General features: G+C 41.6%; 1 protein-coding gene across 3 annotated transcripts in view; it reads right to left on the bottom strand.

Annotated features, from left to right (window-relative positions):
- The window catches only part of ankrd11 (ankyrin repeat domain 11), a 127,063-nt gene that overhangs the window by 85,096 nt on the left and 14,377 nt on the right, over positions 1-27,590 (bottom strand). For all 3 annotated transcript variants that reach the window (XM_078247185.1, XM_078247204.1, XM_078247194.1), the window contains exon 2: positions 6,350-6,427. The gene's annotated coding sequence lies outside the window, so the exon portion shown is untranslated. The remainder of the gene's footprint in view (positions 1-6,349; positions 6,428-27,590) is intronic.

The following is a 27,590-nucleotide window of genomic DNA, read 5'->3' as shown; positions in this document are numbered from 1 at the left end:
ATGTATACAGCACATTTGGAATATGCGTTTCAATTGGGGTTTGTTTGTGACAGTTTATGGCCTCTTGCATGTTTACGGCTTACAGTCAGCAATGTCCGTTGCTATTGTTGTTGTACACAAAACAACTAGCCAACCGTTTGCAAGCCTGGGGTAGAGATGCATGCCCAAAAGAAAAGGAGAAATGCACCTACTTTTTAAGCATTATGAAAGACTTGGATACCAACATTATGAAAGATTTGCTAACCAACCGGTTTTTCAATATGCGCAAACATTGCAACGACAACTTTCAAGAAGGAGGTATAAGGAATGAAAGAGTTGTGTTCGCATGGTCCAACAAGTCCAGTGGAAAACTTTGAAAATATTCTATTTTGCACCGCTGCATGTAAATTTCATTAGCCATGTAAACAGCTCATTGGGAATATTGTCTTTTCGGAACAAGGTCAAAAACTGGAATATTGTGTGCATGTACACGTAGTCAGCATTTGTGATCAGCAATGCAAGAGACAAAAGCTAGACAACTTGTTGAATATGCTTTTACTTTAATTATAGGCACATGCATGTTATTCAGACACATTATTTACTGCGGTGGTAAATGGAAACATTGCTACTGCTTTTAGCCTACTCCTAACAGTAAGTCTCTTCTGGTGCAGACATTACTTTCCTTCTTCACAACTCCTCAAAAGGGAAACATGCAGAACAAGCTTTGGACTCAATGCTGCAATGCTGTACATAAAGCAGCTGCAATTCATCTTCTTCGCTCTCACACCTACGAGTTACTTCTACTCACTCAGAAAGCTAACTGGTTTGAACCTGCATTACACAGAGCACACTGACCTCCCACCCTACTAACGGTGGCAGACTGCCAGTTTGGAAAGTGTGTGTGTGTGTGTGTGTGTGTGGTCGAACTGCACAGGATAATGGCACAAACACATGGAATTAGGGGAATACTCAAACCATCTTACAACCTGTCAACCCTGAGAAATTTGACACAGAGCTCCAACACTCTTCAAATAGTCTTGCATAGCCAGACCAATCTTGACTAGAGCTGGGCAATATATTGATATTATATCCATGGTTTTAAAGGCTGCATTACAGTAAAGTGATGTCATTTTCTGAACTTACCAGACTGTTCTAACGGTTCTATTATTTTCCTTTACCCACTTAGTCATTATATCCACATTACTGATGATTATTTATCAAAAATCTGTAGTGTGTAAATATTTTGTGAAAGCACCAACAGTCAACAGTACAATATCGTTGCGGTATCGATATTGAGGTATTTAATCAAAAATATAGTGATATTTGATTTTCCCCATTTCGGCCAGCCCTAATCTCGACATTTTGTTTTAGTGCTGTGCCAGCGCAGGAGAAAGGTCTGACTGAACCCATCCAATTTTCGCACTAAGGAAAATAAATCTCTGGGTTGTTTGTATTTCTTTATAACAATTACAATCGTCTTGGGCGGCGCTAAATCCAGGATGCAGCGACGGTGCCCTTATAAATTAGTGTCGGGAGGGATGGAACTTGTTTTAGTGGAACACTTGCACGTGGGAGGGGGAGCCTTGGCATTAAATGACTAAATCCCTGAAAAAAAAAAAACGCTACATAAAACATTAATAGACATATGTCGACTATGTGATATGACTTTTACTGATAAAAAAGACAAAAATAACTCATCGAAACCCATCATCGTGCCCTTAAGGTGAAGCCTGCCTATACCTTAGCTCTGGAAGAGCTCACTGAACTTGGCGTGTAGGTTGCTAGCTCGGAGGTGGCGGTTGTTGTTTCACTTAGCGGCAGTGATTTGAAAACGGTAACGCTTACATAGCGGAAGAGGAGAACTGTCTGAAATAGCTAGCCAATGGACGGCTCATACACACAGTCTACATCCTGTGAGTCAGACTAATCTTGAAATGAACTCGAACCTTCTGTGTCACCACTGGCCTTGCTGATGTGGAGCCCCTGGGCAGGCAGTAATGCATAATACAGCATTCCCTTGCTTCCTATCTCGCTGAAACTGTACGACCTAGGGCAGACCTCAAATTCCTCTGCCTAAGATGTGAGCCATTCAGCTTGCTATTAGCGTATTTCTCCCACTTGATGCCACAGTGCCTCGCCTGTTCCCTGCAAACAGACTCCTTCTATACGGCATCAGTGTGCAGCCTGCCTGAGGGGGAGGAGGAGGAGCAGCAGAGGGGAGGAAGAAGGGAAGGCTGGGAAAACAAAGCCTCTATAGTCGTCTCTCCAGCCGGGCCAGGTCGAGCCGCACTAGCGGGGGCGAGTTATGTAATGTGACTGGCAGGGCCCACTTCCCTCTCTTCAGAGCTGCTGCACACACTAATCCCCACTGAGGAACAAGCCCTGCTTTAGAGGAAGAGGATGAAATAGAAGGGGAGCTGTGAGGGAACCAGTGGAGAAGGCGCGATTACAAGAATTTCAGCCTTTCATCTGCACCGAATCAAACACACAGACACCTCCTCTCTCTCAGCAACTCTGCTGAAAGATAACAGTCCGGATGATATCAGCACTGCTGACAGCTGGCTAGAGCATAGAGAGGAGACACCACTCACACAAAAAGCCTGTGTATGACAGGCGATAATGACACTCATACCAGACCATTTGTAACTGGTAAAAGAAAAGGTGACCTCTTTATTCAGTCATGTTATAAAAACGTAACGCTTATTATGAAACAGCTTTTGCTCTACAATCTTGTTTAAGCGTCCCCGCATTAGAGCACAAAGGAATGTATGTGTGAAAGGGCTTCTAGTCACGACTAATGTCTACTACATTAGTACATTATAGTGGCTTTATATTCACACTTCCATATCAAAGCAGAGCACTGTCTGCCACACATGGAACCCAGATAGGGAGCAGGTAGGTAGATATGAGGCATGAGTTTTATGAGGCTTGGAGGAAGTGGCACCAAGACAGTCACATAGTGAAAAAGAAACAGAGCGAGAAGAAAAGGTCAAGTGATTAGCAGGCACCTCAGTCCATTCTGCTAACCAAGGAGACCAGGTGGAGGATTTAAAGCAGTTAAAAATAAAAGTCTGATTCTGATTTACTTAGCTGCTTGCCTGGAAACCATGTGACTGGCATCACATGAGGGGAGGGAGGAGGAGAGTGGCAGAGGATGTGTGTGTGTGTGTGTGTGTGTGTGTGTGTGTGTGTGTGTGTGTGTGTGTGTGTGTGTGTGTGTGTGTGTGTGTATATGTATGTATGTGTGTGTGTGTGTCTGTCTGTTTCCAGCCCCCATAGGCAAACAGACACAGCATCTACTCCACTCCTGGCATCATAATAAGCTTTGTGATCAGTTTTCTTGGTTTTCACTAACAGTAAGCAGATATAGGCAGCTCGGAGGTAAACAATAGCAGCTCTTTCTGGTGCACAGCCCTAGGCACAAAGACACAAATGGATGAATGGATTTTCCTATTAATTTGAATGCACCAATATCGATTAATTGTTCAGTTAGAGCAGCATTATGTGCAAAAATGTCTACTTTGTGTGTGCCACTGTGTACGAGAACCCTTACGCGACAACGAGCGGACGGCTGTCCTGTACGTCGGCTCCTATGCAGTCTCTGGTCGGCCCGTCCAGATGCTCTCCACATTGTTTTTATGTTTAGGCGCTACGTAAAAACACTAAGGCGCTGTACCTAAGACGTATAACGGCAGGGAAAACACTGTACTATATTCAGTCTGTCCCTGCTGGGTAGCTAACACATATCAGGCTGATGTCTTGTCAATACAAACAGTGCAGATGAATTAGTAAGCAGACTTGCTTCTGCCCCGTCTGTACTCTAGTTGATAATAAAGTGGATGCAAATTATGCATATTCATGCATGATGACAGCCTAGCAAGTGATGCAGGTCTTTAATTATTCTTGCTCAACTGTTTTGTGCCTGTAGGCCTATGGAAATATAGATGTTTAATGTTTTAGTTGTTTTGCAAAGAAAATAAATCTTTGGTCCACAGATTTATAACCAGGAAATGTTTACAATTCAGACTAATGTGCACTTTACACAATTTTATACCAAAATAAACAGTGTTGCTCACTTGTTGAATGTAGAAGACATTTAAGATCCCAGAATTAATTCTGTAAAGACATCATTAGTACTTAATTGAACTGAATCTTTAAGGATTGAAGTGATTTATAACCAAATATGGACATTGTGAATGAAAATTGAATCAGGAGATCAATGCAGATATCCTGCCCTACTGAATAACAACAATAGACTGTAAAAATTGAATTTCCCAAATGAGGGAATAATAAAGTACTGTTCTGTTCTTCTACTGTTGGTGTCAGGGACATAGGCAGTCCAGGCACCGATCACTAAGCCACAAATTCTTTGTAATATTCAATGGTTTTGTGATTTCTATTTATTTCCATGTGATTTGGCATGTTGTTGATGATATCCTGCCTGTAGTAATCTTAATTTTGCATTATCTCTACTTAAATTAGAAGTATATGCTTCAGGACTGACGTGCCTAACCAGTGAATGCAATCCATGATCGCAACCAGTTACAAGATAAAACTACCGTATTTTCCGGACTATAAGTCGCACTTTTTTTCATACTTTGGCTGGTCCTGCGACTTATAGTCAGGTGCGACTTATATATCAAAATATATATAATTTAACATGTTTTTAAATGTTATTTCATGCTGAAAACATTACCATCTACAGCCGCAAGAGGCGCTCTAGGCTTGTGACAACTATATGCTGCTCCCAAAGACAACTGAGAAAGAAAAGAAACTGCAGGCGACTGCAGGTAGTAAAATACGCAGCCGAAAACGGTAATCGAGCAGCAGAACGAAAGTTTGGAGTGAGTGAGAAACTTGTGAGGGACTGGCGAAAAGGTTAGTCTTACTGCAATGAAGAAAACAAAGAAAGCTAGTCGCGCGCTGAAATCCAGATGGCCAGAGCTGGAGGAAGGAGTCCACAGATGGGTGCTTGAACAACGTGCTGCTGGGAGAGGCTCGTCAACAGTGCAGTTATGTTACGTTAACATAGCGGACACCTACCGTATTCAGCTCCTTGTTCTGTGTGCTATTGTGTAGTTTAATAACTTGCCTTTCCAGATTAAATGTCTGTTCTTGGTCTTGGATTTTGTGAAATAAATTTCTAAATAAATACGACTTATAGTCCAGTGCGACTTATATATGTTTTTTTCCTCTTCATGACGCATTTTTTGACTGATGCGACTTATACTCCGGAGCGACTTATAGTCCGGAAAATACGGTAAGCGCGTTTGTTGACAGAAATTTGAAACTATGTCCATGATGCTTGTATACAATGCCAGTAGTTTGATCGGTGTGGAACTTTGCTTGTGCTGGAGTAAACACTTGTACATGTGACATTAAGATATCCAATAAAAGTGGTCATGCACTCATAATATAAAATTATACATTAATCAGGACTTTCAGCTACAGTCACACTAACCAACAGGGAGGTGTATTTGTGTGTGGGCAATGCATGTGTGAGTGAGAGAGGCTAATGGAGGGCTTTTGTTGGACACATGCTAGTTCTGCACTACAGAATCTGTGACCTACTTTTTAGTCCCACACACAGACACAAACACACACACACACACACACACACACAGACAGACAAAGGGACAGGAAAGCAGAGGTTAGGCGTGCACTAAGCCCCATTCTTAATACATACATTCCAGTGGATAGAGCTCAATGCTGCTGCGCTTTCAGCCTGCCTGTTGGTACAAGCAACTCCTGCACACACAGCCTCCTGCATGGCAGACAATAAAGCAGAGAGCCTGATGCTTGTAGTTTGAAAGCATATGTATACAAGTACACTCACGCACAAACAAACAGTCTTTCTTTACACTGGTTAAAAAAGTCAAGAAGCACTACAGTGGTTGTTTGGTTAAACAAGAGGTACTTGAGCTGCATTATGTATCTTTACTGCAATGATGTTATTTACTAAGAAACAAAACAAACATGTCACACCAAACACGTGTATTCACGTGTCACATGGCTGACACTAACATAAACTCCATTTCACAAAGCATTAAGACTTAAGAGGAGTATTCAATATTCCTTACATGGTAAAATGATGTATGCTCCAGATGAACGATGATAAAAAGATAAAAAGGTGCAAATGTGAAATTTCAATCCTGTGCTCTCCAGTTGCTGTGTTCACAAGAATACCCACACACGCCATCATGTACTGCATATGTATTATGATGCCAGCATAAACCGAAAAGCCAAAAAACATATTTTTCAGAAACAAATGCTTTACTAATAGTGTGTCAATAAAAGCTGCCTTGAGAAGCCTGAGCATCAGACCGATCATCAGGTTAGAATTTCAAAAAGATGTTATTCTCCAACATACCGATTCCATGGCTGTGGGAGAATGTCAGTGGGCTAAAATCCAACTAGAAAAACACCTGCCGTCTGAGTCCACAGAATCCTGAAAAACAAGATGAAAACAAAACCAAGCATTAATTACTAGGACAGCACAAGCAGTTTCACATTCCTTGCAATGGATGGATATTGGGGTGGATGCAGAGGGGTCATGTTTCTCTTCCCAGCATCGGTTCATCCACAGTTCTCTGGCAAGCTAATAAAGGCCTATGGAAGAACAGGACACAGTGGCACTGACATGCAATTGGGGGCCTTTTCGTTTCTTCAACCCAACATTGAGCACTCCAACCATGGTCTTTTTCCATTTTAACCCAGCTCTGCACCTACCTGCTGATAAAGAGTACAGATTTGACAACATGGCTCTTTTTCCCCCAAACCCATCTGTGAGGAACTGCTTAATGAGATTCTTAAGGCTGATCTATGGTTGTGCAGAGGCTGTACACAGAGCCTATGCCGTAGCCCACGTAAGTGGCCTACGCCGTTCTGAGGATTTCTACTTGTGTGCTGGTGTGTCTGCACGTTCTAGCATATCCCTTTAAAAGAATAGCAGAGCCGGTATGTGTGTATGCGTGGGGAGTGTCTGGTAGAGTGAGTAAGAGAGTGACAGGATTAGCTTCTGAGTGAGTACTGATTTCGGTGGCGGAGACAGAGAAACAAAGTGTCTCCCCTGTGCTTTTTGACCACGATCGGAAAGCTGTAGCAGGAAAAGTTAACCCTGTCCTTGATGTCATGTTGTTTATGGAGAAGTAGAACCCGGAAATGAGTAGGGGGAAATGAGTAATTTGGAAATGAGTAAGGGGAAATGCGACGCTACCAAGCCACAGCCAAACGGACCAATCACAGTTGTGCGGTCTGCTGTTAAATATTATTTTATAAAGTTATTTATTCAAGAAGGCAGCCTTCTGAGTACTTTGCATAGTCATATCAGTGCAAAATCACTTCGCAATCCATGCAGAAAGGTCCATTTGCATTTCAGCTAAAAACTCACTATATCGGTCGCCATATCGTTAATCGGTGAATCTCTCCCCTCTAAAATCGGTCTCAAAAAGCCCATATCGGTGGAGCCCTAATTTCCATATCCAGTCTACAGTAAGTACCAAAATGAAGCACAAGACAACCGAACCTAACCAGCTAAAGCCCATTCCCGCTCATGTTCCTAACCATCTGGCTGGCCGCCCTTCCCCCAGTCTCCAGGGCAGTGCTGAGCTAAACTGGTGACATTCCAGTAATTATGGAAACAGTCAGCTTTAACCATATTTAAAGGTCCCATGGCATGAAAATTTCACTTTATGAGGTTGGGAGGCTAGAAATGGCGATAGGTGTAAACCAAGCCCTGGGTATCCTGCTCCGCCTTTGAGAAAATGAAAGCTCAGATGGGCCGATCTGGAATCTTCCCTTTATGTCGTCATGAGGGGAAAGGTTACCTCCCCCTTTCTCTGCCAGAGCGAAGCATGGCAGTTTGTCAAGGCCACACCCCCACTCTCCACCTTGCCCCCCCCTCCCTCCTCAATAGCATTTAAAGCTACAGACACAGAAATAGCACGTCCTAAGTAAAGCTCATTGTGGGACTGGCTCTAGTGGCTGTAATTCTGCACCAAGGCTGAATTTCGGAAAGAGACTTCAGATACAGTATTAGGGGACCACTAAGGCCTATATAAAAGCATCCAAAAAGCAGCATGTCATAGGACCTTTAAAAAGAAAGTACCTAGGATTGCCTGGGAAATGCATTTTACCCCAGTGCTTATTTATTATTTGTAAGTGTGCATTTATATCCCTACTACACGATAATATCAAATAGGACCTGTGTGCAGGGTTTTATAGGATAGACTGATAGTAACAGCTGATAGTACAGGCAGGGTGGCAGGTGGGTAAGTGGGACAAATTAAGGCCAGACCTCACTGGGATGGCCTAAGTGGTAAGGAGGATGATGGTTAGATGCTTATTTGTCTTTGCAGTAGAGTGGAACCTGTGGGACTTTCCCAGCGGGAAGCACAGGATTGACGGATTGTAATAAAAGAGTTTGGGATACAGAATACAGACACTGCCCCTTGATGATCACCTACAAACACTGCCAAGAGAGTTTTAACCAAGACCTGTATACTTTAAAAGGCATGGCTACACCAACATAGCATAACACTGAAAGCAGACCCTGAAACTTTTGTCACAAAAGGTTAGTCATATACATTAGCAAACCATGGAGCTGAAAGAAGAAAAACAAAAACAGTATTACTGAACAATAAAAAATGTCGACACTCGCAACTGCCAAAAAGTGACATAGGTGGAGCTGCTTTCAGTAAGAACATGTATCCCTTATTGTTTATTTCAGTGATTTCACACGTGTACAAAGCCTCTTAGAGCTGCTAATGGTTGAAAATTGCATTTAAACTAATAAACGTCAACATTTTCTTATTAGATAGGATAAAGAAAGGCTGTCCTTATCCTCTTAAGTCTTCCTCCTACAGTCAAACCAACCTGACACTTTTCACTTGACATTTTTCATTTTACTTTACAAAACCTTACAGGGCACTTTACAACACACTTCAAATAACACTCCTCTTCATGGGAACAAGAAGACAACATACAGGACACATTCCTCTGGCCACAAGAACTGAGATGCTATGGACAACATTACTAATAGGTATAGAAATACACAGGATGCCCAGCTCTCGTCAAGGTTAAACTCAGTCTAGTTAGAATGTTTTTACTATGTTGGAATTGGGCAGCTGTGTCCGACCATTCCTGCACTTGTAGAATACCGACAATACAACATTTACACCCACTGCAAAGGTGAGAAAGCACTCTTTTTATTCTCTACACATACATTTCTATCCCCTTTCATGTATACAACAAAGTGCAACACTATGAATGCCTTCCAGGAGAGGAAATGCGTCTGAAAATGTGAGGTGTTATCCCAGAATTTCAAACAATATCGCGTCTTCCCCTTCCTATGAATGCTGGTTTTTCACTATGCACCATCACATCACTCAAACTAGTTATTTTCGAGCATAACCCAACCCTCGCATTTTCCTAAAAATGTAGTCCTTGTATTTATTCAAATGGAAAGATCTCCTTGTCAAACATCCTTGTCGTAAAACTAAGCTTCTACAAAATGCTTTTGCATGCACACATTATTGAAAAAAATGACTTTGTCACCGTTTTCCTCTGGACATGCATATTTCCGTTGCTTCCATCAGCATTAATGGTAGAAACAGAACTGTGTTGAGGAAGACATTTCCAACTAACCCAATATGTTTACAAGACTGGAGTGGTTGTGCACTGGGTGGCATTGAAGGGCTCCTTAGTGACGGTTGCTTCCTAGCTAATTAGCCTTGACTAAGCTACACCAGGAGAGAATGAAAGAGTGACACATTATGTGTAGCACACACACAAAAACTGCTGACAGGCCAAATATATACAAAACATCAATTACATCCTCAATCAGATAAATCACTAGATAGACAAAAACGCATGCACAGGTGTTTATTTTCAACAAAACTTTTTTTTGGAAAGCCCATAAATCATAGAGCCAGTAGGGGTGTGACAAGACACCCAGCTCACGAGACCAGACGAGACACGAGATTGGGTTCACGAGATAGAGACGAGATTTTAACACTATTTGAAAAAAATAAACTTCAATGAAGAAATAAGACTGGAAAAATAGTCCTTTATTCAATCAAAAGTCACAAAATGAAAAACCAGCACTGAAAGGTTCTGCCACAAACGCAAATGACTGGCTTCTCTCCTGTATAACTACTGTTACTTATTCCATATGTACGCTGGAGAGACAGTCTCTTCACTCAGAGAACTAAGGTTACAACGTAACCAAGCGTTTTCTGGCAGTAGTTGAGATCAGTTGTTTTGTACTTGAATTTGTCATTGTACAGTAGACAGTTTGGGTGGTGATGGTGCAGTGGATATGACACGTGCCTTTGGGGTGGGAGATCTGGGTTCAATTCCCACTGCGATACATCAACCAATGGGTCCCTGAGCAAGACACTTAACCCATAGTTGCTCCAGAGGCGTAAATAATAGCAACTGTAAGTCGCTTTGGATAAAAGCGTCAGCTAAATGACATGTAATGTAATAATGTAAATGACAGAGAGAAATAAAGATTATGTTATTGTTTCACAGTGATTATGTTCTACAGCACAAATAAATTACTATCAAACACTCAACAGATGATTTTTGTGAAGACAGATGCTATTTTCTCCTCCTCTGCATTTTATTAATTGTAGCACTAAACAAGGAAGTAGGCTACTCTAGTATTGATTTATGACCATTATAGGACAAAAGGGAGAACATTTCCATTTGTTTAATATCATTAAAAGTAGAGTTAGGTTTTGCTGTCCATTTCACGACTCATTTAAACAGAGAAAGAGTGGTCTGCGCAAGACAGCGCCACAGTGAACTGCACGCTGCACACCCGTGTCTCGGCCAAGAGAGGGAGAGAGAGCGAGAGAGAGAGAGCGAGAGACAGAGCGAGAGAGCGGGCGAGAGAGAGAGGGAATATTGACAAGACAGAACAAGACAAACTGCTAAAGAGAATAAAATGATGATGAAGCGTTCTATAACGTTCTAACGCTGGATTTTACAGGCAGCTTTTTTCTTCAGCTACCGCTCTGCAAAAGTTAACTTGAACAGATGGTCCACCGTAGGGCCAGCCCATCTCGAGTTACTGAGCCTGTGCTGAAGGTATTGCTAGCTCCGTGGCTAACCCGTTTCACTTTGACCAGCAGGTAGCAAGCAAAACACGGCTTGGATCTTAAAGAGTTGTGGCATTTATTCACCGACAAATAAACTGTACACACTGTGTACTGCTACGTTCACAGCTATAGCGTAACTGCTAACTTTATCGTCACACACACCCAGTGTTAATTTTGACAGCAAATTCTGATTTAGTCTTAGTCTTATGAATAACACACCATTTAGTTTTAGTCTTATTTTAGTCATCTGAAATCTTTTAGTCTTGGTCTAGTCAGCAAGCTATACCCTGAAAATGGCAGGTTTTGAAGGAAATTTGAATTGTGCAACAAGGCAGGCCTGCTTGGTTCTTTTGGGGCGGAATTATTGTAAAGATTTACAAAGAATGTGTTTAATGTTATGGCATCTACTAACTGGGACATTTTGGGACCGATTGTGGCAGGATTATGGTGGACGAATTATCATTACACAGGGCGATGTACTGATAAGAGCAAATTACGTTTAACCATGTATCCAGCTAATTTAAATAGCTCACGCTACTGTATTGTGTGAACAGTTAACTTCACCTTTTATTATATCTTGTTATATAAATCTGTTATCAGGGTGCAAATGTTCCACCAAGTTCCTTCCCCGAGACCATTTTGCAGAGTCACCGTCTCTGTGTCTGGAGCTTAGTATCCCTAATATAAGATATGTAATATTTGTGCACAAGACCATGCAGCGAAGCTAATGAAAAGGTCAGAGGTGGAAGCTCAAACTCCAAGCTAAAGTTGGGCTTCATTTAACCTAGCCTTATGTCAAAAGGACTGCCTCCACACCATTTGAAGCTGAGGCCAAACATTCAGCATTATCATGCATAATTACAGCACATCTCTAGTTTAGCATCACCATGACAACATGTCTGCATATTTAATTCTTCTGCATGTTCACTGGACATGTCCCTGTTATCTAACAGCTGAAATATCAGCAGTGTGTTTTACAGCACTTAAATAAGCTTAAAACAATGGAACAGAGAGACCACTGGTTCCATGTTGATGACCAGTGGTGGCACACGATGTGTCTGTCTGTCTCTGTGTGTGTGTGTGTGTGTGTGTGTGTGTGTGTGTGTGTGTGTGTGTGTGTGTGTGTGTGTGAGTCCTCCCCTTGACACTGTGGGATTAAGGAGGAGACAGGGGCTCTAATGCTGGCTTCAGGACACAGGCATCTTTTGTCTTGCTTCTCTGTCATTTGGCATCTGATTACAAGAAGATCTTCCATTAAACTGTTATCGCTGCTGCCTTTATATGGGAAATCAGGACCATATAACACGAAACACACCAGTGTGCCCCCGAGGGCAACAGAGCACCTCTCCAGCCAGTCCTGTGTCTGCCTGTCCTATCAGAGAGCAGATCAGAGCCAGCTGAAAGCCGACCTGGAACAACAGCGCTGACCTCTGTCTGATTTCATAAAGCGTGACAAGCCTCGTTCACATCATGCAGGGAGATGGATTCACAATCACACTGCAGCCTTTTGTGGAGTTCATTTGAGGGACACAGTAAGCACAGGATTAGAAATGTTGGCACAGAATCTAAGCAAGACAAACCTAACAAGTGGGGCTGTTGGGCTTGACGAAAAAAAGCATGTTTAGCCAAAGCAGTCTGGTAATGGACTTCTGTAATATTACATTAGCTTAAAGTTGTGATGTTTGCTGTCCAATCAATAGCAATGTTTTAAAAACAAATAAGGTCCCATGGATCGAAATGGGTCTAAGGTTGTGTTCGGACCGACTTTAGCCCTGTATGAAAAAATGCAGCCCTCTTATTGATTTGGATGAGGCCACTCTGTCAACATAGTGGGGGTGCCAATGCAGAGGGTCCAGCCGAAAAAACACTACGAGACGTCACCCGGCAAGGTGCTGCGTTGGCCAATCAAATATGTGGAAGTGCACACTTCTGATAGATTACTTACCGACGTGAACTCTACTCAAAATATTTTTTTCTTAAGTAAAACTATTAATACCGTACAGTACAAGTCCTGCATTCAAATGTTTACTTAAAGTGAAGAGTGAGAGGCACTATCAATTTACTTCACAGGTGGCCAACAACATAAAAACCTATAGCTGTTTGAGCCATTTTAAGACAGCCCCCCAGGCAGTTGCCTAGAATGCCTAAAGTGTGCTCTTGGTGTTTTTTTTTACTGTGAACCAAAGTGTATTTCATCAGTGTTTCTTTTCTGACTGTGAGTAGCTGCGACTTGGGTATGTGACGCAACTGTTATTTGTGATCATTCGGCTCCCGTTGGTCCAAAAAGTGCCTCGGAACACACCGAAGCGACGCTGACTTGAGCGTACTTTCTGCGCATGCGCGAGACGTAATACGTCTCCGTAACAGCAGGCGGCGCTAATCTGTATTGTCGCCCAAAAAATGAAACGAGAAATCGACAAAGGTCAGTTTAAAAGATTTTCGTCAGATTTTGAGAGGTGTTCGTCACGCTCATCTCGCTCGTCATTTCCGGTAAGTGTTTTAACATAAGTGCGCTGATTCGCTAGTCAAGGGCTGGCACTCCACCAATCAGATTGGTCATTGAGTCCGACTGCCCACTGGCCGATTCAACAAGTCAAATCGGCCCAAATTAAAGCCGACGGCTCCTCCTCAGAGTGACGACGGCACGGAACACACCAAACAGACTCAAGTCACCGACCTCGGCAGACTGTCCGACGGCCGATAATCAGGTTGGTGTGTCAGCGCCTTTAATCTCAGTTAAAAAAGAACAACAAAAGTGCTTTTGTCCATAAATAAGGCTACATGGTAAATCTAATCTGTCATTCTACAATTAGGGATGTAACGATTACCGGTTTAACGGTAAACCACGATAAAAATCTTGACGATAACAATTACCGTTTTCATTTCAAATATCATTACCACGGTGTGGAAACCGTGTTTAATCCTTCCCAGCTTCATCCGAGTCTCCTGATGTTTCCGCGCAGTCGCACTGCGTAGCCTCCAACGTGCGTTTCTTGAAGTTGGAATCATGGCGGAAGGCGGAGATGACAGCGCTCAGGACATTTATCAGCCTATTGCCTATATTTTTGTAATATAATGAACACTGTTACACTTTTTGAAATGATTTCAGCTTGTGTAGGCCTATCAGTGCTTTCTGAACATATTGAACACACTTGTAAAAATACCGCGATAATACCAAAAATCGTGATCATTTTGGTCACTATAACCGTGAGGTTAAATTTTCATACTGTTACATCCCTATCTACAATAAAATTATTATCCACATTACAGTAATAATTCTGCCACAGCAATGTGCTTTTGATTAATAGAAAGATTTCAAATGAACTTTGATTACTGATGTTCAAAAAATACTTATGAGATCGATTACCAAACTAGCCTAATATAGAAAACCAAATAAATAACCTATCGTGATTTTTTTTTAGTCAAACAAGTTTATACTGTTTAGTTACATTGTGACAAACCTCCCACTCCGCAATAACGATATTACTTGCGATAAACTGATATTATATATATATATATATATATATATATATATATACATACATACATACATACATACATACATACATACACATACATACACATACATACTGCTTTTCTAATGCTTTCACTATACTGCTAAAATGCAACAAATTACATGTTGAATTAAACAAGTGAAATGAAATTATTTCCAACTTTATAAAACAAATTGAACATTGAAGTGATCACAAAAAAGGCACCAATAAAAGAGAATGATAGTTAACATTTTAAAGAGCATTTTTCTAGTGATACTTTCTTTTAACTAACTCAAAGAATCCCTCAGCAGCCCCAATGTCGATAATGAAAGCACCCCTATGTTACGTCTGAAACCAAACAAACAATAGGAAGCAACAGCAGCTCAATACAACCACCTGGGTTCGGCCTGCAGTATGTCAAAGCATCAGGTATCGGAGCTTATTGTAATAGCTTCACTAATTAGATTGAGTCGTCTGCTCTTCTATGCTCAAACACTGGAGGGGAAATCGGACACTGGAGGGTGTGGGGAGACAGCTGGGGGAAGAGGGAGATGGGCCAGGGGGAGGAGAAAGAAAAAGATGCACACCACACCTCTCATCTTCAAAAACACCTACATTATTCATAAAGCCTGGCTTCTGCAGGGAGGGACCACAACACACTGATATTTCCAGCATGAGCAACCAACACAGACAGCACATTGGCAGCTCTATCTGAATCAGTTGAATCTGAAGACCAAACACACTAGTGCGAGATTAAGCATCAGCATAGACGACGTAATAAAAAGCAAAAGCAAAGAGGATGAGAATGGGTGAAGGAGAGAGCGGGGAGTTTTTTTCTAGATAACAAAGATAAAAAGGTGAGTCTGTCAGATGGCTGGGATTGGTTGATACCAGCTGAATAACAAACCAGCTAATATTAAATGAAGGCAGATAAGTCAGGGGAGGAGGAGGAGGAGAAGGGCTGCAATAAGAAGGCAGCCGTACTCGTGACACAGTAAGCAACAGCGCTTGTTTGTTCGGCTCAGCCATGCCGCGGCAAGCTCAGCTCAGCTCCCCTGGCTATGAATCTTCTACTGTTGTCAAGGTAACAAGCTCTCTGGATTCGGGAAAAAAATCTTCACGTTCAAAAGAGGTTGTTTTTTTTTAAATGGTGGCCTCAACCTAAAACTTGCATGTGTTCTTAATATACAGCCTGTGCCATTTAAACATTCCCAGTACATAACAGAGTTTTCACTGACGTAGCTGGAACGAAAATGAAGATAGCAACAACAACAACAACAACAACATAGTGGTTGAAACCTTCATAGTATTGCTGTTCAGAGCTGCTTCATAAACATTAATCAATGTTTAATTCAATTAATCAAAGGCCTCATCAACAAGACAAAAGCTCAACCAAAAAGTCTTGTGCCTGCTAAATACAGTCCTATCTGACAAGGTGAAACATCCATTGGATTGCACCCAGTTACTCATCACAGGGATTCATATAAAGTAGTAAGGGTATAAACCGAAAATCATGCATGGTGTGCTCAAGTATTATGACCAATTACAACCGGGGCTGTGAAAAAAAAAAAATAGTGCAATCTAGCCAGATTTATTGCGTGTTAAATCCCTCTGTTTAATAAGTCTGTTATTTGTGATTGATATCACCACGAAAGCCAGCAATTCAGTGAAGCACAAAACTATATTATCACTTAAAAGTAGAGATGCACCGATAGACCGGCCGGTGACCGGAATTGGCCGGTTTTCACGTGCTCGGCCATGACCGGCGACCGGCAGGTCAGTCTGACATATGCCGATTTCATGCCGGTCAATGCTACAATTAACTGACAACATAAGTTATACGAGTTACAGTTCTCAAGGACGCACGCACACACGGACGCGACAGCACAGTCTCTTTTTCCTTTCTCTCAACTTTTCCGCCGTGTGTCGCCTGTACCCGCTCGCAGTGTGAAGCGTGTGTCCGCGCTATTCTCACACATGTAGGGAACCTCGTGAATTAACCTGCAACAAGTCAGCTGTTTGGAAATTCTTCAGCGTGTGTGCAGAAGATAACAAGTTTGCAATATGCAACACTTGCAAGGAAAGAGTAGGGCGTGGAGGGACGACACCAAAAACCAAAATCACATTTCTTTATTTGGATATTGGATGTGAAAAGAAGGAAATGGTTCTAACATTGCACTTTAGATGTGTGTGAATTTTATATAGTTCTATTTTATAGTGATCCATTATCTGATCTGTTTTTCTATGTTCTGTGCAAAATGTTCTATTAAAGAAAAAATAGAAAATAAATATTTGTGTGTGCTGTAAAGTGGTTAGAAAAAATGAAATTGGAATCGGCTAAAATTGGTATCGGCTGGCCTAACTCAAAGAAAATCGGAATCGGCCTAGAAAATTGGAATCGGTGCATCTCTACTAAAAGTCTTTAAATACACATGTAAAAACAATCTATCCTATCCTATTTCTACCAAATATTGCTGTAGGACACTTTCTATGAAATGTTTGAAACAAGGATGTTTATTTGAATGCACAGCTTGTTTTCTGCTCTTTTAAATCTTATTATAGGCCAAACCATGAGAATACAGAGGGGGCCAAGCAAACCTTGGCTTTGGATGTAATTAATGTTGACAATTGAATTAACTCTGATGTTAAGACAAATCAGCTTTGGATTTGCCAAGTCACCTCAGCGGCCAATCTAATCAGTTCCACCCACTACAACTTCAGATTATCATTAAGTATCCGTTTCTTTCAATACTTTAGTCAATTAATTAGTCTATATCATAAATTGTGTAAAATGTCAAAAACAAGTCACCAGAGCCCAGGGTGTCTGCAAGGCAGTCTAACACCCAAAAGTATTCATCAATTAACAATGATATGAAAATGAGAGGAGCAAGTAAATCCACAGTTTAGAAGCTGCTAATGTATTTTTATTAGGGCTGTCAGCGTCAACGCGTTAATTTATTTTACACTTCACTCGGCTTTGCGTCGTGCCTAACAGGCTACTATTTTGACCCTTTGCAGCACCGTTACTTATCGTCAAGCTGCCACTTCCTCCTAACACATCCTGCTGCTGCAGGCTGCAGGCATGATGGAGAAACACAGCAGCAATAACTCTGAATGGAGCTTTTTTTCTTCCAAAACTCCCGGACGGCTCGTAGACAAGTCGAAAGCCATATGCACGTTGTGTAAAGCCAAATTAAAATATCACGAAGCACGTCAAGCTTGAGCTACCACCTACGAGCTAAGCATAGTAGTACAGTTAATGTGATGCTACCCGCTAGCGGGCTAAACGGGTGGCAACTAACTGCAGACCTGTCAGCATCGTAGAGGACTCGGGTCTTAAAGACGTACTACGGTTGACCGGTCTCGTTGCCGTCGAGGGAGACAGTAGTTTCACCATACACATACCACACAGAGAAAGCAGTCACACCGGAACTGCTGTAAAGTGCTGCAAACGCTGTCTCATTAACCGGTGAGTAATCAACATTATTTAGGAGTTACTAAACACTATATTGACTCTAGTAAGGCTAGGGATTTTTAGTTTTTTAATTAGGTACTTGGAGGAATTGTGCAATAATGACAGATTCACACATTTTTCATTTGTTTACAGTAAATAAATAATTACAAATCTTACAATCAAGTTCATAACTTTCTTTGCATTCATTTGATTCCCAATCATGATACACTGGTAAAAATTGCTTTCGATTGTTAATATGTACTTAAAAACTGTTCTCAAATGCAAAATAGAATTTTAATCATGTGATAAAATATGCGATTAATCGCGATTAACTATAGACATTCAGCAATTAAACATTTTTAATCGTTTGACAGCCCTAATTTTTTATCTCTTACGTAATAAATTTGTTTTTGAAATTTACTTTCCAGGGTTTTCTCTTCCATTATAAGGCTTATGTGCAGCACCTAAGCCTTTTTGCGCACTGTCTAAGCGATTGAACGTAAAAATAATGTCAACAGCATCTGGACGACAAGCCAGTGCAGGGGATGGGCATCCCCTCATTGTCTTCTACACATATGCCGCATGATGGTTCACGTACAGTGGCACAAACATTGTCACAGCCACACACACAGACACCATGCATGTTGCGCACACAGCGGCAGCTGCAGCCCACACGTCAACAAGTTTGCGGTGGAGAGAGAGAGGAAAAATAGAGAGGGAGGTGCATTTGTCACTGAGCATGAATTTAGCAGCAACATTATAGCTGTGAACGTAGCAGCGCAGTCTGTGTACAGTTTATCTGACAGTGAATACTTGCTACAACTCCTCAAGACCCAAGCAAAAATCCTGTGTCCTGCCTGCTTGCTATCTGCTGGTTTAAGTAAAGAGGGTTAGCCACAGAGCTAGTGACAACTACAGCACAGGCTCACTAACTTAAGGTGGGCTGACCTTTAAGGTGGACCAAGCTGCTCGTCCAAGTTTTGCACCAATCATTTCTGCACTTATACTTATCGGGCGGAAAATGCATCTCTCAGGTTAATGTTTAATTGTGTACTGTTCCTGTATAAATAAAACTACATTACATATACTCTAACTATTGAAAGGTTAAAGCAATGATACCAAACGGCTGTTCTAGACTAGTTAATGTCACAATGTTAATGTCACATTTGCTCATTTCACACACTGCAACACTGCTGACCTCGAACATATATGTTCAAAACACACTCGTCTGAAAGAAGCACAGGCTCTTCTATTATTTTTTTTTATATAAATACACATCAGTGTCAACAAGACGTGGGTTGGCGTGGGTGTACTTGCTGCCCTGCAACAGAATATGCCACTGTTCTATTTTACAGCACTGGATGACGCTCTAGAAAAACAGCAGTACTTTTCAGACTCGCTATCTCCATTGGCACATCTTGGCTACTGGACAGTGATTTCTTCTCTTGTCAGGTGTAAAATAATATACCAAGGTAGAAGAGCATTTTCCCCCACACAGGCGGACTAAATGGTGGATTCTAATACCCGTGAGTTGTCAAAGCACTCTTTTTCATAGCTTTGGTCAATGACTAATAGCTAAATAGTTTCAGGTAAGCTCATACACTCTGGCTTTTAGTCTTTATCACTCCACTTTTTTTCCACAACACGCACACAGAGCAGAACACAATCATATCTTCTGTAGGAAAGATAAAATCCCCTTATCCCTTGTCTGAAATGGACTTGTTTCTTGATTACAAATCAAGAGTGCATTCATGTCCCATTAACGCATGTTACTAACCTCGCTAAATTCACAGCAACCAATATTTTCTGGTTGTCTTCATTAACGGCCGTGTACATGCAATAAAAAACAAGAAAACCCCACACATTCTCACTAATGCTCTGCAGTGTCTAGTGGACGAGTCCGCTGTATATATTCCTATCTCTAATCATGATATTGCATATTGAGATAAGAACTGGGATGTGGCACTTCAGCCTCCTTTATTGCCAAATGTCTGGCAAAAGGTAGATTTCATTTGAGAAGCAAAGTTTCATTCAACTATCTTGCAACTAAATAAGCAGTGTTTTTAAAAAATGGCATTTTACAGTAAGTGAAGGATAGCCAGCCTATTCACTCACACTGTGATTTGATTCTCTACAAAGAAAGCTTGCTCCGTCATTCAGCCTCACACACAACCTGAGCGTTTCCACAGTTCTGCCATTTGTCATTTTCTGTTGCCATGGTTGCGGTGAAAGAAAAAAAAGAAAAGAGCTCTTTGAATATTGGAAATGGAGGAGCAGCAGCACATGGTACATTATCGACATCAACACCCGCACATACTACATCTCTACAACACCACAGAACACGTCGACTGTGTCGGTTCTGGATGCCTGCGGCCATCCGTTCACCCACACAATTCAGTTAAAAAGTAGCAATTTAATAAATATCTTCAGTTGACACACTGTCTCCACACACTAAATCATATATTCAGCTACAAAGCCAGCTCACCAGTTCTACATAGGGATGTGAAACTCAGATTCATAGCAATCCAATTTCTGTTCTTCAAAATACAACATGCCTCTTTACAATATGGAGCAAACACGACCAGAAAGATTATGTGACAGTATGGTTCCACAGTGAAGGTGTGATAGCTTGCTGCATGTGAGAGTGTATACGCATCATGCATGATGCCACGGTCACCTTAACAAGGATGTCAGTGTCCCTCTTCTCCCTTTTGACAGGCTTGAGCCACATACAAACATTCCTGAGTTTTTCTCTTAAGGCGCTGACACACAGAGCCGATAATCGGCCGTTGGACAATCTGGCGAAGTCAGTGACTCGAGTCTTTTCGGTATGTTCCGTGCCGTCGTCCTTCCGAAGAGCCGTCGGCCTTCATTTTGGCCGATTTGACATGTATAATCGGCGGGGCGGGCACTGCTGGCAGTCGGACTCAAACGATCCATCTGACTGGTAGAGTGCTAACCCAAAAACGGGGAGTGGATGAGTGTGACTAGAGTCTCTCACAATCTGACGAAAATCTTTTAAACTGACCTTTGTTGATCTGAAATGAAGACAGATTCAGCAACTGCATGGCCTATTTCTCGCTTAAAATGTTTTCAGAAACACGTTTCGGTGAACTATTTTAGTACAACATGAGATTGTATTCTGAACAAGCCGCCGTGACAGTCTTTGAATTTCTGGAGAAACCAGACCCACGTGACGCGTGCGTCCAATCAGCTGCCGGTTTTCATTTTTGGGCGACAATACAGATTAGCGCCGCCTGCTGTTATGGAGACGTACTACGTCTCGTCGCTTAGGTGTGTTCCAAGGCACTTTTTTTTTTTTACCAATTTGGGGAGACAGATCAGCCCAACTGCCTTTTCTGCCAAGGGTTGGCCGTCGGGTTGGTGTCTGCAGCTTAGAGCTGTAATCTGGGCTTAAAAGTTATTTATTCATGACTAACGTAGGCTATAGGCCACTTGGAAGTTGGAACAAAGAAATAAAATAAGTCCTCCAGAGACCAGCCTCCGTTTCACCTCCTCAGCATCCATTTTCGCGCTAATCGAAACCAATCAATCAATCATTTACCACGCAACCCGGAGCGCAAGCCCGAGCCCGTGTAAAATGATAGAAATTAAGACCGATCCCGTTGGGTTCGGGCAGAGATCTTCAGCTCTACTGCAGCTTTAGATTTCTCATTTCAGCCTCAGTGGAAAGCTGTCTATACGCCAGAGCAGGGTGTGCATGAATGAAAGCAGTGTGAAACTACTGCAAAGCACACAGAGTGGGGAAATCGCTACGGCAATCCGTGGTTCTGCATGTATACAATAAGACAATAAAACTCCCTAGAGTTATCACTGACAATAAACATGCTACATTACAACACTATCTGGGGCAGAGTATACTTAAGCTACTAATGTTAACACCAATTGCTAACGAGGGCTGTATACCATGAACATACACACTAGGCCTGCACGATATTGGAAAAAACTTACATTGCGATGTTTTTTTCCCTGCGATATATATTGTGATTTGAAAAACAGACTAATTTTTACAAGAGGACATAAATAGCCCCATTTAGAAATACTAAATCATTCTCAACTACTGGGGTGATTTTGTAGGGGAGTGCATCTACAAAGAAAATAAAAATGAAAAAGGAAATGTTCTTATGTGAACCAGTCTTTGTTGAACTTTAATGCTTTACAAACACCAAAGCAAGTAAGCGCTGTGACTACTCTTCTGAAAATCGGGAAATTAGTAAGAAATACACTGGTTGACTGACATGACACCATTGTATTCATATAATATCAATCCAGGCTAAAGTGAATGATATTAATAATGCATGCATGTTGCTTCCTCTAAATTTCAGGTTGTGGTCAACTAGCGGGGTCTGCTTTGGTTGTTTGATAAATTGATTAAAATACTGTGTATCCAAGAGCACTTAAATCAGTGTAAATGACGTTATATCAGAAACAGACTGCTGTTACATTTCCAGCGTCGCAGCTCCGAACCATAACGTTATTTGGGACAGACGCCTTGTTTCTTTAGGCTAACTATGTTAGCTTTAGCCTGGCTGGTAGCAGCTTTCTGCGGTGAAAAATGGCCGGGATATGTTGTGATTACGCTGCATTAATCAGGTGATTTAGTTTGTCTTTGCAGCGAACATAAAACACTGACTACTAGCTTCACTACCCATGGAAAAGCATGTGCATCACTGGGTCAGCGGCAGCTGCCGCTTACGGTACTTTTCTACACACGGGAGAGCCTCGCTTCCCATAACAATGTTGTGAGTGTATTGAGAGGGGACCCTGATTAACTGCATACCCTTCTTACTAACAATTAATAACCCACAACTAACACATGGCAAAACGCCATGGCACACAACAATTTTTGACACAAACCATGTCTAACAGTAATAGAACATTTACAATGTATATATATATAGCTTACAATCCTTTCACGTTTTTAATACGTATTTTCTAACATGTATAACGCGTTTAGAAGGAAATCACTGATTTTGCTTTACCTGGACTTTAAAGACAATTGAAAATAAAAACAAGCTAAAATAGAGTAAGGTTTTAAAGGTATAAAATACGACAATAAAAGTGCAGTGTAAAACAACAAAACAATGACTTGATTTCATAAAAGGCAGCGCCAAAAAAGTCTTCAGCCTTGATTAAGAAGAACTGAGAGTTGCATCAGACCTGCTGTTTTCTGGGAGTTTGTTATATGGTGCATAAAAACTGAACTCTGCTTCTCTGTGTTTCGTTCTGACTAGGGACAGAAAGCAGACCTGTCCCAGATGCCCTGAAAGGTCTGGATGCTTCATAATGTAACAGACGATCAGAAATGTATTATGGCCCTAAACCATTCAGTGCTTTATAAACAGTATAAAATAGTATTTTAAAGAACTGGAGTGATGCGATGCACTCTCTTACAGATGTGTGAATTTAACTTTATGGTTATGCAATCAGTAGCCACCCTCTTGCTACCTTACACACAGAAGAACGACCTCTATCAGTTCCACAGTCAGGTACAGATTCTAATTTTGAAAAAAAATAAAAAATAAATCACATATGCACTCCGTGCAATTGGGACATCAGAAAAGGCATGGCAAGTAAAATATCCTCCATTACTGTACACAAAATGAAGCAAACTGAAAGCTGAAAAACACAAAGGCTGTCGGTGTGTGCGCATAGTTTACTATGGTTTTTATCAAAGGGGAGGAAAACAAGGCAAACGGTTAGGTTCAACGCCCTTAGCTTCCTGCAAGCAGTGCTTCCTGAGGAACCAGGGCTACTGCATAGAGGTGGAGATGGGGGAGGAGATTGGCAGAGAGTTAGGGGAGAAGGGGGACAAGTATGTGAGGATGCAGTATGCAAGCGTACTGCTGGGCTCTGAGATGTAAAGGAAAATGTGGCAGAGAGAAAGTGGAAGCTTTCTGGCCATGGTCGGAAAGCTATGGCAGGAAAAATTAACTCTCTCCTTGATTTCAAGTTGTTTACAGAGAAGGAGAATCCGGAAAGGAGTAAAAGGGAAATGCGACGCTGCCAAGCCCAGCCAAGTGGAGCAATCACAGTTGTTGCGGCCTGCGTCGCTGCGACGTGTAGTTGCATTTCTGGGGAGGGGCACGTCAGGCTACGGAGTGGGGGAAGGTGTAGGGTCCTACGGTGTAGATTCAAAGGCGAACCATACCGCTAAGTTTATGGTAGCCGCGGCGTTCCAGGCGTGAGCGCCATAAAATGACGTCATGACAGCTGTCGTTTCCAGCGCGAAGGCTCCGCAAGCTGTTGCGCCGTGTGGTCGTGCACCTCTGAATTTTTGTAACTCACGCCCACTGCGCTTTCAGTTCAACGTGGTCGGCTGGGAAGAGCAGGTTCGCCTGTACAAGCATCTGTAGGATTCTTTATAGACGGACCACAGAGTCAAGCAGCCTTAAATATGTGGACAGAGAGCGACACTTTGGTGTTTCAAAGAATACTGCAACGAACAATGCGTCAAGCATAAACGTCTCCGTGCATTCTAGTAGCGCGTGCACCATCTACGGAGGGCCGCACTCTGTGGCGGCCGCGCTTACATCCAACGCTTACATCAAGCTTAACAGCACACCACAGGGCTGAGTTCAGCAGACAGACAATCTCATCTGTCAAAGAATCACAGAGGGTGATATGATGAAATTGAAAACATATGTTGCAGAAGTACAATAAGCATGTGTGGGTTTGTGCAAAACAGATATTTGGAGATTTTTATATAATCGCCATAACCACATCTGCATAATTCCACGTAGTCATGCAGAAAAGGTATGCAGGGGTGGCACGGTAAAGGAAAAGTAGAAGGTAGAATTGACCATACTCCTTTTAATGTTGATGGACTCTATCAACCAACCAATCCAAATTTAGCCCCACATTAATAATTAAATAGGAAAAACATTCATAATAGAACAGCTGTAGCTTGAAATAGATTTCAATTTTGAACCCTTCTGCAAGGGAAAGTGCCACAAAAGTAGACGTTACTTGGCATCAAAACCATGAGACACTTAATGGGGTACGAACCAAATATGGTGTGAAATGAAATGCACATTCAAAGCTGACAGGATCTGTGTTTTTCTCCATTATTTAGACAACGTAATGATGGGGCTCTAATATCCAAGCTTTTTAGAGCTGGCTACAAAAAGAAGGCCATTTTAATGCAGGAAGCCATCCGATTACTGATGCTGCTTTTAATACACCAATGGTGCTTCCTACCTTCCAGGTGCGGTTTTCTGACACCAGAGACCACAAATGTAATACTTATTGGTAGCTGACCCTCAGCACGAGTCCACACCAATGTGGAAGACTTCTGAAAACATCTTAGCTCTAAACTGTATTACCACAAAACTATAATGTAGGCTAAAGCAATTGTCTCTACAGGTTAATTTTAGATTTAAAAAAAAAAAGTAACGATATATGGTAAATGGAGAAGAATACACGTGCTTAACCATGCAAAAACATTGCTATGATTCTTTAACTGCTAACCTTTTTCTTAGAAAACTGTTCAAACAGGCTATGCAGTGATTGTGGTTGAGAACTGGCTTTGCATAAGTAATGAGGAGGAATAAAAGACTGTCCTACATCCACGCCAGAGATTACACTGCTGGCTGCTGTTTCTATAAAAAGAGTCACTGCAGGGAGTATGAGTGACACAAGCACACACGCAACCACACACACACACACACACACACAAACACAAACACACACAGATGGGCACAAAAACAAGGCAGTGTATTTATAGGAAAGAAGGTTCTAGCATCAAAAGAACTTTAAAGCTCAGTGTCTGGTTAACTCAAGTCAACCAATCACAGATCTGTGACTCTTCCAAGCCTTGGCAGACAAACACAGTGAAATGCTGGAAAGATTATTGGTAGCTCTAGGCCAACTTACTGTTTTCTATATTTCCTGTTCTCCTATTTTTCACTTCTCGTTTAGACTGCTTCCTTTCTGGGCAAAACAAATAACTCAGTGAAGTGTATTAACAATGTGTGACACAGGGATACAACATAGATGTACAAGCCTTGTTACAAGGGCCAAACACATATTGGCCTGTAGCTTTAAGAAGTGCTCTGCGCTGCCACATATTTAGGAGGGAAAGTCCCTGTGCAGGCTGACTGAAGATGATGTGATTTTCCACTCCCTGCTGACCGCTCTGGTTAAACACACTAGCTAATTCCTACCCCTTTCACCTTCTCTGTGACTTAGTAAGAATATTCTAGACAATATTACATTAAAACATATTCAGGGCTGCAATTTTTTACTATATTTTATTCTGTTGACCGTTTTATTTGATTAATTGACCAGTTGTTTTTATTAGATAATAAGAAATGCCCAACTGTGAAAAATGTATAATTGCCCAGGTGACATTATACAAGATACAGCAATGTAGAACATAAGAAAAGTGCGTGAGCTAAAATTAGCAACATCTTACGTCTTATGTCATAGATTATCTACAAGCTTTTAGCTTTTCAAACATCAATCAACATCAAGTGTGATGACACAGCGCAGATGTTTTTGATGATAAATCGTTATGTTTATGCTGACGGAGCATGAAATAGTGATTCTATTGCAGGCCTAACTTCTTTGTTTGAGTCTTTGTTGACAAGTAGCATACCTGCAATCAAAAACAAAATGTTATATCCATGCTGATGTATGCCAACCAGGGGGTGGGCCATATATTGGATATACTCAATGTATTGTGGCTTGTTTTACGAGGGATGTAGTTAATGACTGTTGTGAAAATTGAGTATAAATTGGCATGTCATTTTTTAAGCCGCCGGCATGATCTTCGGATTGGCGTTTCGCTCCCTCTTATGGCTTGCTCCCTCTCACAGAGACACACTCCCCCGCCCATCCAGACCACTCTCCTGGGCGAGTGTGTGTGACGTATGTGGTGTGTGTTTTTGTATCTGGAGGAAAGCAGGGGAAGAGCCTGGAAAGAGTGGACTTCAGAAACCGTAATGAAAGATGGAGGCGGACAAATTGGTTACGAAAAGTAAGGAGGAGGTTCAGTTTCAGGAGGGTAGATGTGGAAGTGACTACTATCCCAATATTTTGGCATTTCCGGGCTGTCATCCGTTCTCTCGGCAAAGAAGTCTCCATGCGGTGGGAAGGCTGGCTAGTTAGCTAACGTTAGCTTGCTAATTTCACCCAACATGCCTTCATGCTAATATTACATTGGTTACAGAAAGTGAGCAAAACAAAGTTGGCACTCATCTGATGATACCAATGTACTTTCCTACTAGGGCTGCACAATTGGTCGCAATTGTATCGAAACTGCAAAATGGACTAGTGCAATATCCAAATCGCAGGGGGGCGCAATATTTATTAATGGCAAAATATGTGTCAAACCATTCTGAATGAAGTATTGTGGTGCTGCAGAGATGTCCCGGCCAACAAATGGTATCCTACAGACTAAAGAAAAAAAATCGTTGTTTGGTACAGATCCTCGCAAAAATAGGATAGGACATTATTTAATTAGCTTATTTTGTAATGTGTAGGTATGTAGCTCTTTTAAAAGACATGCTCATGTTGAAATAAATGTTTTATATA

This window comes from Sander vitreus, chromosome 1 (assembly GCF_031162955.1).
Source record: "Sander vitreus isolate 19-12246 chromosome 1, sanVit1, whole genome shotgun sequence".
NCBI classification, from domain to species: Eukaryota; Metazoa; Chordata; class Actinopteri; order Perciformes; family Percidae; genus Sander; species Sander vitreus.
Note: the sequence above shows the minus strand (reverse complement) of the source record. Positions and strands in the feature narration are given on the sequence as shown.